Here is a 15,421-nt window from a genome sequence, read left to right as displayed (position 1 = left end):
TCCTCCTCTGATCCAGGGACGTACGACAACTCCAGGTCAGGTACACGTGACATGGCGACGCGTACCTGTTCAAGAATTCAAGATTTTAAGATTTTATTCAGCTGAGGCGCACTCCTGTGCGCAATAAGAGGTTCTATATTTACAAGGTACTTTAAACATGGCGCAACATAGTAATAATAATTATAGTGATATATAACATAAGTAATGTATATCTAGGGTAATTCTTTATTCTGGTCTTGTTAAGTAATGCCTATATTTTTTCCCAAAAAAATGCTCATATTTGACAAAACTTTGATATTGCATATAGTAGAAAGGCCTTGCAATTGTTGGTATAAGGATAATTATTGTAATAATTAGGAATAAAATATGAAGCCTTGGCTGCACCGAGCGTGTATTATGTGATATTTATCGGCTTGTAGTGACTCAAAACAACAACAGAAATTAAACATTTAAAAACAAATAGTTTTGATTAAATAAACATCGTAACATTTCAAAAATGAATTATTTACCTATCACATATCTTGCTTGTTATCCAGTAAATTCAGTAATATTTTTTTACATGTGTCATAATTGAAATATACCTATACCTGTACCATGGAGCGATATCATTAGCTGTATCAGTCAAAAATCGATTGTGACGTCATGATATTGACAATGACGTGACGTCGTGAATTATGAATGATTTCCTTACTACGATATTCTATGAAACTCTGTTTAATCGCCAAGACTTCAAAAAAAAACAAAAAAAACCCTTAAAATATAGATCCTTTTGATAAAATATCACAATGAAATGAAACCTTCCTTCAGACCCTATATATAACGTACTGTAGAAAATAGTATATGACATATACTGATCAAGAAGTTTTTTTTATAAAAGAGCTGTAGTCGAGTTGTCATGTTTGTATACAGATAGACAAAAAAAAAATATCGCAACATATTGAGACTAACGTATTGAGGCTATTAATTCTGTTTACACTGCCAACACTTCAGTACATCAACATTTTGACAATCTTAATACTTGACTATTTAATACAGATGCTTTATAAAAATATAAATATTTCAATTGCGCTTTTACGTAACAAACAACAACACTATAATAGGTGATATTTAGTAACACAAACTAATAATAGATAAATAAGGATAAAAACAAAAACAAAAACAAAACAAAAACCAAAACAAAACAAAACCCCAATAAACCTAATGATACGAAAACCAGTCGAGAACTAAATTAGTTTCATCGGAAACAAGTGTATTCTTATTTCAATGCATCGCTTCCGACAATTTACAGCGACACAGCTAGTTAAAATGTTTCAAACATATATTACATGTAAGTTCGTAACCTTTATTAAAGTGATCGTGTTCTTGTCGTGCGCGTGACTCGTGGATTCTTTCAATTGTGTGACGATAGAAAGTGCGAGCTCTACCTGTGCGCGAGCTGTCGGCTGATCTAGAACAATTCCGCATATTTTTAGCAGATCACACACAGGTTGGCTGAACTTAAAAGTGAGTTATTTTAAGTATTGGATACAAACACAATTGGTATTAAAAAGACTGGTTTTATGTGTTGTTAGTTTCAGCTAAACTACAGCGAGTCTTTACCCAGGGAAGGTTCGGGATCTCGGAAGGAAATTTGAGAAAAAAAATCCGTGACGTTGCACATTTTGAGAAAACCTCTTAAAATGCACATTTTAAGAAAATCCTTTACATTGCACATTTTGGGAAAAACCCTGACAATGCACATTTTGGGAAAACCCTTGACAGTGCAAATTTTGCGAAAACCCCTGACAGTGCACATTTTGAGAAGACCCTCTGATTGTGCACATTTTGAGAAGACCCCCTGACAGTGCACATTTTGAGAAGAACATCTGACAGTGCACATTTTGCGAAAACCCCTGACAGTGCACATTTTGGGAAAACCCCTGACAGTGCACATTTTGCGAAAACCCCTCTGACAGTGCACATTTTGAGAAGACCCTCTGACAGTGCACATTTTACGAAAACCCCTGACAGTGCACATTTTGGGAAACCCCTGACAGTGCACATTTTTCGAAAACCCCTGACAGTGCACATTTTGGGAAAACCCCTGACAGTGCACATTTTGGGAAAACCCTTGACAATGCACATTTTGGGAAAAACCCTGATAGTACCTATTTTGAGGAGACCCTCTGACAGTATACATTTTGAGAAGACCCTCTGACAGTGCCAATGATTGGTTCAAATAACAGATAAAAACGGCGGTACATTACAAACATTGCCTGCGTATATTTGAATATACTTGACACTTGACCGAATATTAAATACATAGAAGCATGTTCATATATTCTTTAAGAGAGGATTTATGACCTGTAGGCACCAATTATATTGTAGCATTGATGTTATTTTTTCAACATTCAAAGATAAAATAATTAAATGTTATCGTTAGTCATTAGACTTGCATGCTTAAGAATGATATAAACTGTAATGAATGATATAAACTGTAATGAATGATAAAATCTCTTCACCGGGCTATGGCGACTGATACATTTTAACAAATGTATCATATATGTATGTCTGAAATATCTCGATTGAAACTCAAAACAAAACCTCTGCTCCAGCTGTGAATCCTAGAACACAACAGGCCTATATCAGTAATATCACGGTATTTTTCTCTTCGGAAATCGACATTTCATTCAATTATTTCGTCGCTATTGGTAACCACGTGCTTGGCAATAGGTCGGCTGGTTTTTCTCACGCTGACCGTTTAGTCATGAACTGTGGGACACTTCCGATGCGGAAATCGTTTTTTGTCTGGTTACTTTCGACAAAATGGATAATTGAGTTGATATGCTGGTTGTGTTTTATACCAGTTTATTGGCATCATGATAACTGTCTATTTTGCTACTATTACCAGCAATGATCAAACCCATAAAGAGCTACAGATTAGAATTGATTTCTCAAAATACGGTACAACATATTTTAAACACTACCACGTAATTGTCTTTTTATTTTTACATTGGACTAAGTAAATTGCCGAATCGGTCGCTTCCATTCACTTCCGCCCACTCACTTCCGCCAACTTACTTCCGCCAACATGTCCTTCCCTTTCTACATTCATCCTTTCTAATTTTCTGTCATCCTCTCTTCCTGCCCTCTCTACCTCATCCTTTTCTCTCAATCCCCATCCTCCTTCATTTCATCATATTTTCATTACTTTATTCACCTCAAGATCACTCCAATTCCAATTTCTCTCATTTCCTTACATTTTATATATCCCTTTTCTTCTCTCAAACGCAATTTTTGCCGATAAAAATGGCGTCTGTAGATTCAGGAATTTGTCCAAAACTAAATTTAATAACACTGGAGAGAGTTCCTCCTCTGTATCAGTAAGAAATGGCCTCGAATACACAACTCCTTTAATATCTTTGAAATCTTTTCATTATTGAGTCTTAATCTCCAGAAATCATTAGTTTATTTCGATAAAACGTGTCTGTTGACATTAAATGGCATGTATGATTAGACAAGATGGCCTGTCATTGGTTGTGTAAACTCCGAGCGTCTTTTCTCGTTTTGTGCGAGATGTGGTCTCTAGCAAGGGTTGTTACAAGGAACTCTCACAACGCACTTCATTTATAAACTTTGCTCTAAGTCAAGATAAAGAAAACTGCAAGACATCAAAACTCGAAAGTGAAGAAAACTATTGAAAAAACACACAATTTTGATATATATCCGGGGAAAAAATGCTAAAGATGCAATTAACATTGAAAACTTACATACGTCGGAAGCGGAATGTTGGGTTTAATAACAAAATGTACAAATGTACTAGTCCCGCTAATAACGATATAATATTGTTACATGTATAAAGGCAGACGCTTATCTGCACTAAGCCACGTGTGTATCTTCAATGCTGTACCATGCCTCTCATCAATTCGCCTTTTTTTAATCAAACATTTGAGACCCGACTCCCTGAGGTGTCTTGAACCCTTGTATGTTTCTTTTTACGTCGCTGTTGAAGTAATGGCCGATGACAATTTATGGATAATTTGAGTCCGGCTCGGAGTTAACCGTGCCATTTCAGATCGCTACATAGCCTCTCGGTAATTTAGTGTTATTTTTATTGCTTTATTTATTTTTATTTCCGTAATATTTTACAGTAAGGAGATAACATCTATATTGTATGCTAATTTTACTGGGACTTTGCGAACATAGACAAATGTAATGTCCATATGTCTGTTGAGGGAGTTGTTTCCCCTAGGTGACAATTCGTCTCATAAACGGCGTTGTTACATTGTATAATCGCACAAGAAATCTAGATACGCTCAATATCTCAATCCTCAGAAATCGACTAAAGACACATGTTTTTGGTTGATTTTCAGTCCAAAACCAATTGGTAGTTCTGCAAAAGGCATACCAATAAATAGTAGCTAAAACCCGAAGTCTGAATCTGGCTCAAAGTACAAAGTATACAAAAATAATTTAGTGGTCATAAACACTTATAAAAGGTATCTCCCATATTAAAATATTTCCAATCGAACGTCCTACCGGCAGTATTTTGTCATTAAACAAGTCGTCGTGTAAATTGTTTCTATTTTCATGACAATCGGTTCATTATCACCTGACCGTGACGCACGTGTATCACCGAAAATATAAATTAATACATGTCAGATATTATCCACCAAGCAGTGTCAATTACAACAATGGTAAACTTGATATCTGACTTCTACCAATTCAATTTATTCGGGTTTTTTTTATTTATAATTGTTCAATAACAAATTTTCCTCTGGGTTTTTCAAACCGTCCTCAAGAGTTGAGGTCACGTTTATACGGGGTGACTATATACAGAGACATCAAAAAAAAAGTAGTAGTGATGAGAAACGAGAACACGACAAAAGGTCACAAGTGTTGCCATGGGAACAACAAGTCAATACTGGTTTCTAAATTGTTCCGAAGGCAGGATGAAATTTTTGTTCTGCAGGGAGCGACACAATTATTGGATCATGTATCTATACATGTGGCTTTGACCTGTTCGTACCTCGAGTCTATAGGGACTGGGTCGTATACAAATAGTCATTTGAAGCATGCTAGAGTTACGCCCCTTTACACAGGGAACTCTTGTGAGCCAACAGTGTGCATTTTCTCCCATTGTGTTGCTTAAATTAAAATACATCAATTTACTTTAAGAAGTGAAAATTGGGATTTGAGCACAAGTTATTCCAATCAACTACTTCATGAAGTATAATAAGAATCAATATTTTTGTTCAATATAAATTGAAATAAATATTAATCATGCACGTGTAGCAGCTTAACTCTTTATCAAGGGGGATAACTCTGTCGACCTTCCAGCCTAGTGGAACTTTCCTCTCAAGTATTTTAATCTTTATTATATAACCTATTTTGTTTACCAAAAACAGAGCTTTTGACAGCATTGAATTAAACATTTCGGTTCATACGGTTTCCTAAAGTTTTGGTGAAAAAGAAAAAAAAGCTACATGTTATCATATATGTTGTATATGTTGCATATTAAACAATTTCTTCATTTGAAACATTTCTTTGAATTTAATCACGGAGTTGATAAGAACAAATGCAAAAGAAAGAAAGAAAGAAAGAAAGAAAGAAAGAAAGAAAGAAAGAAAGAAAGAAAGTATACAAGTTTAAAGAGTAAAAAAATTGGTGAGATCAAGGGTGATAACTCTGTAGACCTAAATATGTTGTGTGTAAAACAATGCTCGTCCCGTCCTAATTCCCATTTTTGGCAAACTACTGTGGAATTATTCTGCCGATCTTCGTTATACCGGATAACATGAGTAGAGCTTGGTTATAAGCAGGTTTGATTTTGATAAATAGGACTGTTACTTAGTATACCCAGACTTACTACGGTAGAACTTGATCAATCCGACGGTGTGTTGTGGTGCATTGTTAATCCGGACCGAGAACAGGAGATGTTAAAAAATAGTTCTTATTGCTGTTAAGCTTCTTTTTTTTTATCGAGTCCTGTTGTTCTTGGTTATACGGGATTGGATATAGTAGATCAGTAGAACTTTGCTAAGCAAGTTGGACTGTTTACAAGCCTATTACTTAGTTAATCCTGATTGACGACTTTGAAACTTGGTCAATTCCGGACTGCTTGCAATAGTACTTCATTGATCCGGACGGCGAGTGCTGTATAACTCCATGAAGCAACGTTACGCACAAAAGAACTTCGTTAAGCAGGACGGAATTCCGCCATCCTGATCGCGCTTAACAGTATTTCGTTAATCCAGACCGACCACGGTAGAATTTCGTCAATTCGGACATAGTTCCACAGTTCGTTTATCAGGACGGCGTTCAGTAGGAGTTCGTTCATATCCAGACGATGACCCTTAACCCCTGCGAACCAAAACGCTTACAGTGCCAAAGAAAATTTCGTTGATACGGAATAAACAACATCCAGTTATTCCGTGTATGTGTAATAAAATCTCGTCTAACAGCTTTTGGCACAGTTTGTCTTCTTTAATCCGAAACGTGACTGAAGTATTTAGCTCATAATGACTATGCTGTCTAATGAAACATCGCGAATCTTAACTTGCGGTGAACGAACCCTGTTGATACAGAACAGGTATATTAGCATCTCCTTAGTCCAGGTTACGTGAATAATTGAAAACCTTTAATTTGTACAGTACAGCTTCGTCAATGCAGAAATTCAAGAATTTCAAATGGATTTTCGGGATTAACGAACTCCCATTCCACAAGGAAGTACCTACATCCGAAAAGTATGAATTTCATTATGTATTAAATTATACATACAATCATTCTAGTTGCGTGCGAGGTCTTATTATTGTGAGGGAAAACCAGATTAACTGCTGAAAAAAATAAAATAAAAACAAAAACAAAAAACAAAAACAAACCAACAAACAAACAAACTCACGTGGTCCCTTCACATTTTCGCTTCTGATCGGACAGTCTATATATAACAGTTGTCACCTCACTGAAGGGCAAGTCCTCTATCATTTCGCGAACCCGAAAACAAATCATTTCCTTATTTTGTACAAATTAAGGGCCGCGGTGGCCAAGTGGTTAAGGTGTCCCGACACTTTATCACTAGCTCTCTATCTCTTGGTCGCGAGATGGAAACCCACGTGGGGCAGTTGCCAGGTACTGACCGTAGGTTTTCTCCGGGTATCAGGCGCGTCCTCAAATGACCCTGGCTGTTAATAGGACGTTAAACAAAATAAACCGAACAAAATTTGTACAGATGGGTTCAGACACAGGTCAAAAACTTATAATCTGTCGTCTTCCGTTTATACATATGAAAGATCATGTGATCATAAAATGTACTATTGTAGTTTCAAATAGTTTTTACCAGTTCATTGATTTATGTTATGCATTAGTTTCAGTCAGAAATATACGTTAACTTTAGTCTTCGTTTTTCGAGAAAATTTCTTTACCCGAAAGGAACCATAATATGCTTATTAGGGTTGTGAAATTGTTATCCATCAAACTTTTCCGTAATTGCGTGTTGCTTCGGAATTTTTGAATACTTTCCATGGAAATTTTCCGGAATTCTCCTGAATATGTTTTACTTTAAACAATTTTGTGAATATTTTGTGTAGATTATCCCAAACCATATTAACATAATTTACAAGATTGTCCGAAATCATTTACACACAGGCAACATGTATGTGTAGGTCAATTTGTCCGGAATATCGGTTAATCGGCCAGACAACAGAATGAACAAAGACAAAGATCGATGGCAAGCCAGGTCCCAGGGGCGGAGTCGTCCTCATGTTAAGTAGGTTTAGTTAGACTACTGCTTTGTGTTTAATGTGGGTCAATAGATGTATCAATGACAACCGTAACCTTGGTAAGGCTATGCTATACGATTTAATTGGTCCCTCGCAATGAGTCATTGAGGGTAAACAGACAGATAGACAGACTGACATTTGTATTCGATCGTCATGAAACTTGACCAAGACGATGACCATCGCACCTTGTTCGAATGCGCATATCAAACAGTGGGTCAAAATGAGGTAGTTGTTACTAAAAATAGATCTTTCATAAGCCAATGACGTCATTGTCTTCCGGATTTCATTTCTGTTTTGATGAAACATCAAACACTTTCACGAAATCATCACCCATTGTTCAAGTTTAAGTTAAAATGAGTGACAATATGAACAAAAGGATAGCTTTGTATGGATACCAAGGGCGATAAGAACAGAAGCTCCAAGACAGTAACCGTCTTCTGCTCCATCGACGACAACCGCGTTGTAAATCTGGGTCAAATCCGGGTTAAGTCACATTCTCAAAAGGAGAACTAGAATGGAGACAACAAACGAAACCTTCAGTCAAATCAACAAGCATCATGTACGGCAGTTTTCATATCGCGCAAGAAAATAGAATCACCCCGAATGAGATCGAAGTGTCGGCTATAAAGCTTCCACGCGAACCGCGCTCTGACTTTCGTCACTGTGCACGTCATAGCGACGATTTAAATAGTTTTGCTGTGTTGTAAACAATTTCTTTTTGTAGACCGATGACGGAAGTAAAGTCAGAACTCTTCTTATCAAGCCCGATAGTAATGTCGTCTGCCATTATGTTTATTAGTATTCTATCACGAGATGATCGGCAATCCTCATTTGTGATTGGTAAAAAATACCGAAGTCTCGGGAAATTCCATGTTACTATATATAGCCAATGGCTACCGGAATGCAATTTTCACCGCGAAACGGTTGTTCGTCAATCTAAAGTTAACATTGCATTTCGTGAAGCCCTCTCAGAGAGCTCCCAACCAATCAGGGAACGGTACAAATCCTAATCATATAACAGTCATAATTATTAATAGATAAAGATAATACGACTTGTAGATACAGTATATGTATTTGTTTTGTAAAACGTTGAGATATATCTATATAAAAACAGAAAGGTATTGTCCTGTAAGATTTTCTTTACTACCTCGACCTCCATAAACAATAGAATTGTAAGTAAGTGAAACATTTCGAGCCGTTAAAAGAGCAAATACATTTTGAAATTACTGTAGACAAAGTGAAAGGAAATCAATCGTTCCCTAATCTACATATATATATATATGTAAGGAGTCTCTCGAAGCTGCTCCGTATCATCCTTTTATAAATGAAAAGTCAAAAATTTAACACGAATCTGTAGACACAACAGTAATGATATATTGTACATTGCACTCTTAATTTTCGTTAATAAATCATAGTTATGATAAAAAAAATAAAAATACAATAAGAAATATTGATCGATTCCTGGAACACCTACGTACATATAACATTTCCTTGGGGCCGTCAAAGGTGGTTGTCACGTGATACATTCCACACCACGTGCCACGTGGATGTTAAAACACGATACCGTAGTATATTGTGTATGTATTATTTATCGCCGTATAAGTACTTTTAGATTTATTTTAAACAATCCTTTATTGTTTTACAAATAAAATTGCCTGAATGATTTTTTTTCATGAAGGTATCAAAAACATCTGTTACAGTATGTACCAATACAGATAATGTACATGTATATACCATATATTTGTATGGCCGTATTACATATATATATATATATATATAGTTGTGTCATTTATGTTTACATATATATATAGGTATACGTATTGTATTTAATGCCAACCCACGTGTTTGTGTTATTGAAGACGTCTTGATATTTTACAATACAGATTCACTGAAATCATATATTTACAATATACATACAGTGTATATATTTATCGCCGTATAAAGTTTAATATAGTTTAATGACCGCAAGTGTTAAAGTCATAGAATAATAAAACATTTTTTGCAGATTTTATTCACTTAACTATCAAATAATGCTTGTTACACACTGTATGTGTAACGCAGCAAAAGTAATCAGGTTAACGTAGGGATTTGTGTGTAGTAATAGTAATCCGCCGCGTAATATAGTTCCTTTGATACGGGTGACATATATTGAATGGATAGTTTGTTTTTCGCTTGAGTTAAAGAGTATATATCAAAATTGTTTTTAAATGTATCAATATGATAATATCTGTATGTTGTGTGGCGGTCCCAAATAAAGCTTTACTAATCCAGATTGTATTCATAGGATTGTAAATGCATTCTAAATTCTGGCGCCATCTGTACCTATATGTTCATTCTGATAACATATGTTATAGCTTATCATTTATATCATCAACATATTGTTGTAAATAAAACATACAAGATAACCTTTATAGCTTGAAAAAATAGACACAAGAGTATATTCAAACTATCATTGGTGGTAAATTTAGATATATCTATAGAATTCATCAGTTGCTTTACATCTGAATATTTGGACCATACCGTCGTTATTAATTACTAGACCCTATAGAAATATTATCATAAATTATTAATTTCCATTAAGCTATTTGGGTCATAGGCCACAGATACAGGTAAACTATCACGTTTATTTATCTGTCACACCTGTTGCGTTCATACTGATAATGAATACATTCTGGTGTCCGTTCTATGTATTTTCAATATAACAATAGCTTAGGTTAGAGCTTCCTTTGGCCAGGTCTGTTTCAGGAGTGTTAAATGATGCAATATTTTCCGAGGAGAAAAAAAACAGATTGCATCTCTGATGATTTTTATGCTGCCATCTACTGTAAACTGTGTTTATACATGTACGTTAAAATCTGGGTTCACCAAAATCATTACTTAATTAAAATCTGGGTACATCAAAATCAGTACTTAATTAAAATCTGGGTACATCAAAATCATTACTAAATTAAAATCTGGGTTCACCAAAATCATTACTTAATTAAAATCTGGGTACATCAAAATCATTACTTAATTAAAATCTAGGTTCACCAAAATCATTACTTAATTAAAATCTGGGTACATCAAAATCATTACTTAATTAAAATCTGGGTACACCAAAATCAGTACTTAATTAAATCTGGGTACACCAAAATCATAACTTAATTAAAATCTGGGTACACCTAAATCAGTACTAAACTAAAGGCTGGATACCCAAAACCAGCACTAAACACAGATCTGGGTACACCAAAAGCAACACCTCATTAACAAGTATAAAACACACCTATAAACTAAAATATGAATCACTTGCTGTAAATAGCACGTGCCCTGTATGAGGTGGTGGATTTCTGTGGTATTATGTATATTTCCGAAAACGTCGGTGTTAACACAGTAATTGGTCCATTAGATCTAATTGACGACTCCACTTTGTTTACATCCTGCACGTGTAAGCCATCAGCTGAAAAGGTCAGTCGAAATACGAAACATGTGTACAGTAGTCAAGGATACTATTAGTTTAAAATGCATCATGTCGGTCATTTTTCTAATGGCTGGTATTCCGATCCTTGGCGGAATTTGCCGAGAGGCTCCCATTGGTCAACCTACAATCAAATGCACATGCGTGTATGTAATATGTGAATAAGTGGGGAAATCGCTTATGGAGGAATTATGTCCTTTGAAATACATTACGGGGTCATCGTTTCATAACGGAGAAATTATACATGTAATTAAAAATGACCCGTAACCGTTCCGCTACATGATTGTTAGGACTGACTAGTGTCAGATCATTCAAAAGCCCGCTAGTTGTATGACATCTGCAGGTTCAATAGAGAAGGGAGAGTGTGTATTGGTACATTACGATAATAAGATATACACATGCACAAATCTGATCGTCTGATATAAACTTTATTTATTTTACGATACCTGTGAAATAAGTTATATCGTCTTACATTAGTCACTCTTGATGGCCCGGACTCGACCAGTAAGGATTGTTGTTACTGACTCGACAAGTTGGGATTTCTGTTACTGACTCGACAAGTTGGGATTTCTGTTACTGACTCGACAAGTTAGGATTGTTGTTACTGACCCGACAAGTTGGGATTTCTGTTACTGACTCGACAAGTTAGGATTGTTGTTACTGACCCGACAAGTTGGGATTTCTGTTACTGACTCGACAAGTTAGGATTGTTGTTACTGACCCGACAAGTTGGGATTACTGTTACTGACCAGACAAGTTGGGATTGCTGTTACTGACTCGACAAGTTGGGATCTCTGTTACTGACTGACAAGTTGGGATTACTGTTACTGACTCGACAAGTTAGGATTGCTGTTACTGACTCGACAAGTTGGGATTACTGTTACTGACCAGACAGGTTGGGATTTCTGTTACTGACCCGACAAGTTGGGATTACTGTTACTGACCCGACAAGTTAGGATTGCTGTTACTGACTCGACAAGTTGGTATTGCTGTTACTGAATTGACAAGTTGGGATTGTTGTTACTGATCAGACAAGTTAGGATTGTTGTTACTGACTCGACAAGTTGGGATTTCTGTTACTGACTTGACAAGTTGGGATTGCTGTTACTTACTCGACAAGTTGGGATTGCTGTTACTTACTCGACAAGTTAGGATTGTTGTTACTGACTCGACAAGTTGGGATTGCTGTTACTGACTCGACAAGTTGGGATTGCTGTTACTTACTCGACAAGTTGGGATTGCTGTTACTTACTCGACAAGTTAGGATTGTTGTTACTGACTCGACAAGTTGGGATTGCTGTTACTGACTCGACAAGTTGGGATTGCTGTTACTGACTCGACAAGTTGGGATTGCTGTTACTGACTCGACAAGTTGGGATTCCTGTTACTGACTTGACAAGTTGGGATTACTGTTACTGACTCGACAAGTTGGGATTGCTGTTACTGACTCGACAAGTTGGGATTGCTGTTACTGACTCGACAAGTTGGGATTGCTGTTACTGACTCGACAAGTTGGGATTGCTGTTACTGACCAGACAAGTTGGGATTGCTGTTACTGACCAGACAAGTTGGGATTGCTGTTACTGACTCGACAAGTTGGGATTGCTGTTACTGACTCGACAAGTTGGGATTGCTGTTACTGACTGGACAAGTTGGGATTGCTGTTACTGACTCGACAAGTTGGGATTGCTGTTACTGACTCGACAAGTTGGGATTGCTGTTACTGACTCGACAAGTTGGGATTGCTGTTACTGACTCGACAAGTTGGGATTGCTGTTACTGACTCGACAAGTTGGGATTGCTGTTACTGACTCGACAAGTTGGGATTGCTGTTACTGACTCGACAAGTTGGGATTGCTGTTACTGACTCGACAAGTTGGGATTGCTGTTACTGACCAGACAAGTTAGGATTGCTGTTACTGACCCGACAAGTTGGGATTACTGTTACTGACCAGACAAGTTGGGATTGCTGTTACTGACCAGACAAGTTGGGATTTCTGTTACTGACTCGACAAGTTGGGATTTCTGTTACTGACTTGACAAGTTGGGATTGCTGTTACTGACTTGACAAGTTGGGATTTCTGTTACTGACTTGACAAGTTAGGATTGTTGTTACTGACTTGACAAGTAAGGATTGTTGTTACTGACTGGACAAGTTGGGATTGCTGTTACTGACTCGACAAGTTGGGATTGTTGTTACTGACTTGACAAGTTGGGATTGCTGTTACTGACTTGACAAGTTGGGATTGCTGTTACTGACTCGACAAGTTGGGATTGTTGTTACTGACTCGACAAGTTGGGATTGTTGTTACTGACCAGACAACTTGGGATTGCTGTTACTGACTCGATCAGTTGGGATTTCTGTTACTGACTCGACAAGTTGGGATTACTGTTACTGACTCGATCAGTTGGGATTTCTGTTACTGACTCGACAAGTTGGGATTACTGTTACTGACTCGACAAGTTGGGATTGCTGTTACTGACTTGACAAGTTGGGATTGCTGTTACTGACCAGACAAGTTGGGATTGTTGTTACTGACTCGACAAGTTGGGATTGTTGTTACTGACTTGACAAGTTGGGATTGCTGTTACTGACTCGACAAGTTGGGATTGCTGTTACTGACCAGACAAGTTGGGATTACTGTTACTGACTCGACAAGTTGGGATTTCTGTTACTGACTTGACAAGTTGGGATTGCTGTTACTGACTCGACAAGTTAGGATTTCTGATACTGACCCGACAAGTTGGGATTACTGTTACTGACCAGACAAGTTGGGATTGCTGTTACCGACCAGACAAGTTGGGATTACTGTTACTGACTGGACAAGTTGGGATTGCTGTTACCGACCAGACAAGTTGGGATTACTGTTACTGACTCGACAAGTTGGGATTTCTGTTACTGACTCGACAAGTTAGGATTGTTGTTACTGACTCGACAAGTTGGGATTGCTGTTACTGACTCGACAAGTTGGGATTACTGTTACTGACCAGACAAGTTGGGATTTCTGTTACTGACTCGACAAGTTGGGATTGCTGTTACTGACCCGACAAGTTGGGATTGCTGTTACTGACCATACAAGTTGGGATTTCTGTTACTGACTCGACAAGTTGGGATTTCTGTTACTGACTCGACAAGTTGGGATTACTGTTACTGACCAGACAAGTTGGGATTTCTGTTACTGACTCGACAAGTTGGGATTTCTGTTACTGACTCAACAAGTTGGGATTTCTGTTACTGACCCGACAAGTTGGGATTGTTGTTACTGACCCGACAAGTTGGGATTGTTGTTACTGACTTGACAAGTTGGGATTGTTGTTACTGACCAGACAAGTTGGGATTTCTGTTACTGACCAGACAAGTTAGGATTGCCGTTACTGACTCGACAAGTTGGGATTTCTGTTACTGACTCGACAAGTTGGGATTGCTGTTACTGACTTGACAAGTTGGGATTTCTGTTACTGACTCGACAAGTTGGGATTTCTGTTACTGACTAGACAAGTTGGGATTTCTGTTACTGACCAGACAAGTTGGGATTTCTGTTACTGACTCGACAAGTTGGGATTGCTGTTACTGACTCGACAAGTTGGGATTTCTGTTACTGACTCGACAAGTTGGGATTGTTGTTACTGACTCGACAAGTTGGGATTTCTGTTACTGACCAGACAAGTTGGGATTTCTGTTACTGACTCGACAAGTTGGGATTGTTGTTACTGACTCGACAAGTTGGGATTGTTGTTACTGACTTGACAAGTTGGGATTTCTGTTACTGACCAGACGAGTTGGGATTGTTGTTACTGACCAGACAAGTTGGGATTTCTGTTACTGACTCGACAAGTTGGGATTGCTGTTACTGACCGGTAATTTGGGATTTCTGTTACTGACTTGACAAGTTGGGATTGGTGTTACTGACTCGACAAGTTGGGATTGCTGTTACTGACTAGACAAGTTGGGATTTCTGTTACTGACTCGACAAGTTGGGATTGCTGTTACTGACTCGACAAGTTGGGATTGCTGTTACTGACTCGACAAGTTAGGATTGCTGTTACTGACTCGACAAGTTAGGATTGCTGTTACTGACTCGACAAGTTGGGATTTCTGTTACTGACTCGACAAGTTAGGATTCCTGTTACTGACTCGACAAGTTGGGATTTCTGTTACTGACTCGACAAGTTGGGATTTCTGTTACTGACTTGACAAGTTGGGATTGTT

Source organism: Pecten maximus, chromosome 19, assembly GCF_902652985.1.
Source record: "Pecten maximus chromosome 19, xPecMax1.1, whole genome shotgun sequence".
NCBI classification, from domain to species: domain Eukaryota; kingdom Metazoa; phylum Mollusca; class Bivalvia; order Pectinida; family Pectinidae; genus Pecten; species Pecten maximus.
Note: the sequence above shows the minus strand (reverse complement) of the source record.